The sequence below is a fragment of the Schistocerca serialis genome, chromosome 1, assembly GCF_023864345.2.
Source record: "Schistocerca serialis cubense isolate TAMUIC-IGC-003099 chromosome 1, iqSchSeri2.2, whole genome shotgun sequence".
In the NCBI taxonomy this organism is placed as follows: Eukaryota; Metazoa; Arthropoda; class Insecta; order Orthoptera; family Acrididae; genus Schistocerca; species Schistocerca serialis.
Genome location: NC_064638.1, coordinates 1,275,006,265 through 1,275,013,526, shown reverse-complemented (window position 1 = coordinate 1,275,013,526; position 7,262 = coordinate 1,275,006,265). Strand labels below are relative to the sequence as shown.

General features: G+C 43.2%; 1 pseudogene; it reads right to left on the bottom strand.

Annotated features, from left to right (window-relative positions):
* Nucleotides 1-625: 625 nt before the first annotated feature.
* Nucleotides 626-743, bottom strand: LOC126426929 (5S ribosomal RNA; annotated as a pseudogene).
* Between the last annotated feature and the right edge of the window lie 6,519 nt (nucleotides 744-7,262).

Below are 7,262 nucleotides of genomic sequence, written 5' to 3'. Positions count from 1 at the left end.
GATATCCGTCCGTGAGGTTGATGGTCATCCACTGTGGTCTTCACCTTCAACATTCGTTCTGCCTTCACTAAACATTTTATGTCAACGAAAAACTTGAGGTCTTGACATAACCTCCTCTCCAAAAGCCTTCTGAAGCTTACCGTAAGTTGTCGCGTTTTCACCCAATTTAACGCGAAAAGAAATGGCGTACAGTTGCGCAATATTATGCGGTTCCATTTCCTTGACGAGTGACACAAACACGTGTTAACTTATTACAGCACAACTCACGACTGAGCAGTTGCATCGATGTGCCCCTTGGACTAGAAGCAGCTTATAGACCAAGGTCAAAGATATTGTTCCTACGCAATCCGGCAGAGTTGCTACATCTTGCAAAGGAAATCAGTCTCATTACTTTATTGTCACACCTCGTACATCTACATGCACTCACTCCGTCGTCAGGTCACAAGTGGCCCATCGGGACCATCCGACCGCCGTGTCATTCTCAGTTAAGGACGCGGATGGGAGGGGCGTGTGGTCAGCACACCGTTCTCCCGTCCGTTATAATGGTTTTCTTTGACCGGAGCCGCTACTATTCGGTCGAGTAGCTCCTCAATTGGCATCACGAGGCTGAGTGCGCCCTGAAAAATGGCAACAGCTCATGGCGGCCCGGATGGTCACCCATCCAAGTGCCGGTCATGCCCGACAGCGCTTAACTTCGGTGATCTGACGGGAACCGATGTATCCACTGTGGCAAGGCCGTTGCCTACATCTACATGGATACTCTGCAAATCACATTTAAGTGCCTGGGAGAGGGTTCATCGAACCACCTTTACAATAATTCTCTATAATTCCAATCTCGTACAGCGCGCGGAAAGAACGAACACCTATATCTTTCCGCGAGAGCTCCGATTTCCCTTATTTCATTATGACGATCGTTTCTCCCTACGTAGGTCGGCGTCAAAAAATATTTTCGCATTCGCAGGAGAAAGTTGCTGATTGAAATCTCGTGAGAAGATTGCACCACAACGAAAGAACTCCTTTGTTTTAATTACGTCCACCCCAAATCCTGTATCATTTCAGTGACACTCTACCCCCTATTTCGCGATAATACAAAACGTGCTACTCTTATTTGAACTTACTCGATGTGCTCTGTCAATCCTATCTGGTAAAGATCGCACATCGCGCAGCTGAATTCTTAAAGCGGGCCGACAAGTGCAGTGTAGGCAGTCTCTTTAGCAGCTCTGTTACATTTTCTAAGTGTCCTGTCAATAAAATGCAGTCTTTGGTTAGCGTTCCCCACAACATCTTTCATGTGTTCCTTCCAGTTTAAGTTGTTCGTAATTGTAATTCATAGGTATTTAGTTGAATTTACGGCCTTTAGGATTGACTGATTTATCGTGTAATCGAAGTTAGCACTCATGCGGATGACCTCACACTTTTAGTTATGTAGGGTCAACTGCCAATTTTTGCACCATACAGATACATTTTCTAAATCGTTTTGCAATTTGTTTTGATCTTCTGATGACTTTGCTGGTCGATAAACGACGATATCACCTGCAAACAACCTAGGACGGCCGCTCGGATTGTCTCCAAAATCGTTTAAATAGATACTCAGACGATATTTCACAAGCACTCAATTTCACTGCTTCGGTAGTACAGTGCCAAAGCCTTCAGGAAATCTAAAAATACGGAATCAATGTGAAATCCCTTGTCACTCGTACTCAACACTTCGTGTGAGTAAAGAGTTAGTTGTGTTTCACAAGAACGATGTTTTCTAAATACGTGTTGACTGTGTGTCAAAAGACCGTTCTCTTCGAGGTAATGCGTAATGTTAGAACATAATATATGTTCCAAAATCCTGCTGCCTATCGACGTTAACGATATGGGCCTGTAATTTAGTGGATTACTTCTACTGCCTTTCTTGAATATTGGTGTGACCTGTGCAACTCCCCAGACTTTGGGTACGGATCTTTCGCCGACCGAACTGTTGTATATGATTGTTAGGTATGGAGCTATTGTATCAGCATACTCTGAAAGGAACCTAACTGGTATACATTCTGGACCAGAAGACTTGCCTTTATTAAGTGATTTAAGTTGCATCACTTCTCCGAGGATATCTACTTCTACGTTACTAGTGTTGGCCGCTGTTCTTGATTCGAATTCTAGAATATTTACTTCGTCCTCTTTCGTGAAGAAATTTCGGAAGGCTGTGTTTAGCAATTATGCTTTGGCAGCACTATCGTGTATAGACAGCTTAGGTCATCGGTCGTTATGCTTACACACTACTTAATCTAACTTAAACTAACTTACTCTAAGGACTACTCACACACCCATGCCCGAGGGAGGACTCGAACCTCCGACGCGGAGAGCCGCGCGAACCGTGGCAAGGTGCCTCAAACCACGCGGCTACCATGCGCGGCCCATAGCGTTTGTCGGGGATGCAGTAGGGAGACTGGTTGCGTCACTTCAGCAGCCACCAATCACTCCCCAAGATTTGCGAGCAACTCCGCAGGAAGAATTGGCGTTATTGCCTCAACACGACAATGATGACGTTATTCACAACGTACTCTGTTGCTGCCAGAGATTGTCACACACCATAGTGAGCTCTTTAACCAGTTGTCGGAGTGTGTGTGCAAATCTGTTACGTTGAAAAAAACAAAGAACATATTCGTCTACAGTTATGCTTGTAGCAGTTGTTTATGTTCTATGTTCTTTACATTGTTTCTACTTCGCTGTCGTCTGTTTACACTGTTTTGTCGCAAAACTTGTAAAATTTTTGTTTGTTGCTTTAATTTCGGACTCCAGTGTAGATGTAGAACGACGTACTTTCCCACAGCTGACCAAAAGCCTCCATGGCAGAAGAGGGAGAGTTGAGGACGCTATTAACGTTCCATCGCTCTTGTACAACGTCAAGTTGTTCTAACCAATGTCCGGCCTAGTTCTGTGGCGGTCGTTGAAACTTCGACAACAGTGGACGCTGCTGCGCTCGGAATTCGCGCGCTTGCAAACGTCAGAGCGCAGAGCAGCGGTGTGGTTCCGCGGTGTGTGGCAGTGGTCGCTTTGTGCCCTTAACGTGCTGTGGCCGCTACCACGCAGTCTCTGATGTGTGAACACTCTACACCTTTTCCTGCGACAGTACACAGGCTTACTTCTGTAGCGCAGTTAACAAACGATTTGCACACGCGTAACTCTTTTACCTCTTGTAACAACAACGACTCTGTACTATTGTACATATAAGTAATTCATTTCATCTGCTTTTACGGTAAACCTGTGTCATTGATGTTCTGATTTCATTTCTTTTTGTTTCATGCCATTATGTTAAGAAAACTGTAAACAAGTTTCAATGTGAATGTTAATGTTTATGTCAAATGTCAAGTAATATTGTAATAGAATTGAAATATAACAAATGTTGAAACTGTTGTAAGATGTTTAAAATTGTAACTGTGCGTCTGGTCCATTCGTAGGCAATGTGTTAGGATATGTAGAATGCAAAACCTCGGGTGAATACGCGGTCTGTCAGGGAGCGGTAAAAGGTGGATGGCAGGCGAGCGCGGGAAAATGCGTCCGAGCACTGCACGCCACAACGGGCACGGTAGTAGTTAAGAGTTTGGCACTGGTCTGAGCAACACCTTCTGGAGCGAGGGGGTTCTCCTGGAAGACACAGCTTCACTGAGCCTCGCGTATGCCGTTCCAACGCCCACACAGCATGGCAAAATTCCATAGGCACTAAATGGAAACGTATTGCTACGCTAAGAAGAATTAAAGTGCCGATACGTCAAGAGCCATAGCTGTGGTTGTATGTGTGCTCTGTGCCTCGCCATCTCGCCGCCCGCCAACCGCCGCATCGATACTAGCAGGTTGACACTTTTAGTACTGTATTCGTATCGATCAGAGTGAACTGTGTTTGTTTGGTGCAATAATAATCTAAATTTTACCAGAACTTTCCCATCATTTAATTATCCTCACAACTAACCTAGACAGGGTCCTTTCCAAACGTTGCGCAATCCGAGTGCCCCGAAATGAATATTAAAATTTGCGTTAATAATAATTAGTTGCAGAACTAGCTATATTAGAAAAATGTTTAAAGAAATTTTTTGTTAATGAACCAGTAAATGAATAGCGAAGGTTTAACGAAGTCGAAAGATAACTTTAATATTGACATAGTAATGAAATATATTATTTCGAGACAGATTTAAAGGCATTTAAATGAGCAGTAAATAAGAAACTTCCTGGCAGATTAAAACTGTGTGCCCGACCGAGACTCGAACTCGGGACCTTTGCCTTTCGCGGGCAAGTGCTCTACGAACTGAGCTACCGAAGCACGACTCACGCCCGGTACTCACAGCTTTACTTCGGTAGCTCAGTTGGTAGAGCACTTGCCCGCGAAAGGCAAAGGTCCCGAGTTCGAGTCTCGGTCGGGCACACAGTTTTAATCTGCCAGGAAGTTTCATATCAGCGCACACTCCGCTGCAGAGTGAAAATCTCATTCTGGAAACATCCCCCAGGCTGTGGCTAAGCCATGTCTCCGCAATATCCTTTCTTTCAGGAGTGCTAGTTCTGCAAGGTTCGCAGGAGAGCTTCTGTAAAGTTTGGAAGGTAGGAGACGAGGTACTGGCAGAAGTAAAGCTGTGAGTACCGGGCGTGAGTCGTGCTTCGGTAGCACTTGCCCGCGAAAGGCAAAGGTCCCGAGTTCGAGTCTCGGGCGTGCACACAGTTTTAATCTGCCAGGAAGTTTCATATCAGCGCACACTCCGCTGCAGAGTGAAAATCTCATTCTGGAGCAGTAAATAAGATGAAAAGAGTAGTAATATATGTATTGGAAATCTTGAACGCACAATAAATTCAGTAATCATTTTTTTTAAATTCAGCGATCATAACAGTTTCGGGGTCCCCCCCTCATTCATTTTAATTCTGAAGTATTCTAAATTGGTTTGACCAGCAAAAGTTAAAGTCAATATAAAAGTCAAAATTTAGCAGTGTTTTACCCTTCATCAAAATTGACATTTTGTGTGTGGCACGAAAGTGCAATTTCTAGGGTAATCTATGCCCGATTTTAATCAGATTAATAGACAGTATAAAGTTTTGTAGTATACATTATAGTTTAGTGTTATGTATTCATGGTTTTCCATGTCAGTACAGAACGTGAAACTATCAGTTCAATAGATTTTCTGGTTCTAAGATTCTACTATATTATGCAGTGTTACAACTTGTTGTTTTGTATAAATATATACCAACTTGTACAGGGAAGAAACTCAGTTAATGCCTAATTAGGCTGTCGACCGTATTATTATCAAATTGGTAGCATCTTCTGGGCTGCTTTGGGTCCATCCTGACGTGTAATTGCATTTCGGACTTACTTGACGGATCATTGTTATTACAGGGTGGATGTAAGTCTGATTTGCCACCATTCAGGTCGATATATATACGAAAATCCTTTCTCATTAGGTGAATCCCGCTCACTGACCATACCACAGGCTTTAACGAGTACCGTGTCAGGGATTACACTCTGACAGACCGCTCGTCAGTTTTCTGCCTCATCCTCCGCAAGGCTTCTAGTCAGCTCCTCCCTCCACACTTAAATTAGTCCCAACTGATTCACTTAATGGATGTTTCCGTTATAACTGAGAGAGAAGTAGTGATGACTGCTCAACATGTGCAATGGTTGGACTAGATTATGGAAAGAAAGGGAGACATGCTTGCTCGGTTGCGCTGTTTTATTTGATTACGAGCAGCACCTGTGCAACGTCCTCAATACGTTGGATGCGTCAGAGGTGGTCAGAATTGTGTTCTGTGTAGTTCAAAGTGAATTTTGTCGGAGCTAAGCGAATTCGAGCGTGAGCAAATTCTTGGTCCGAGTGTTTGGTGTTCTCAGAGGAACAGTAGCGAACATTTATAACGTGTACAGGGAAAGCGGAAAAGCATCAGTCTCTAAGTCACAACGCATACGAAAGTGTGTGTTGAGTGATCGTGACAGACGGTACTGAAGAGGATATTAATTTATGAGAGCCTTTCTCGTGGAGAAAAACGGTCATGTAGCGAAAATATTTTAAAAATGGGTTACAAACAATCTTAACCGCAATAAAATATTTATTTTCAGTGGTTTAGGTCAAAATGTGGCTACCTTCAAAACATTTATACTTATTGACACACACAGTGGTTACGGTTACTACGAGCCACACCAAAAGTTCGGAAACGGGGCCAAATTAATAGTAGTTTACTGTCGAGTTGAGATTTTCACAAATGTTTTATTTGTATCTTACAGAAACTAGCAGTGCGGCAATAAAGAGCCTTTTATACACGCTGCTAACGGCAATCAAGTAATTCATAGCAATACAACAATTTTTTAAAAATTTTAAAAAACACACAAAAGCTAGCAGTACGGCAATAAACAACCTTTTAAAACACACCGCTAACGGCAATCAAGTAATTTATAGCAGTACAACAATTTAAAAAATTTAAAGAACATTAGTAAACAGGCTACTAAAGTAAATACAGAACTTTGTTAATAAAGTACGGTGAGGTAGTGAAGCCACCAACACCGCCATTAAAAAAAATTAAACAGGTCTCAGCAAACACACTTTTAATGGCAATAAAAGGAATTTACAAACTTGGAGAAATTTTAAAAAATTTTAAACAAAGTGTCCTGGAATATCATTAGAAGAAAACAGATATGACGGACCCGTGTAAGGCGGCCACAAATCACCCACTCGGGGATGCTCAGGCTAGACAGAATACTGAGCAATTTAAATACGCCCGTAAACACAATTGCCACCCTCAGGTTGGTCAAAGCACCGACTTTTAGCCAGCGAAAACTTACAAGATGGCTTAACTTGCTGACAGCATTAGAGCTAACCTCGTGCAAGGAAACATTACACCACACCGTCCTGAATGAGCGACCACATGATCAACCAACAAGAAGCACGAATTTACTCATAATACACGACAGAATAGCGAAACAATTAAACTGCCAAAATTAAACCTCCCATTGGACACTAACGAGAGGAAGAGCAAAGATCACTTTCTTCAATTACATCGGTGCCGGGGACAGGAAACCCGGTCGCCGGAGGCCACAAGGCGGAAGAGACGCTGGTTACACAAAATTATTACTCAATGATTAAACCTCCCATGAACTTAACTTGCAATTATGCTCGAACAGGCAGTACACGACCTCCGATGGCAAGGATCCACACATCCGTCCGCGCACGCGTCGCCAGCGTACCCAACACGCCACGGTCACGCGACAACACGCTCTGTCACCGGAGTTCACGTCTTCTCTGCAACGT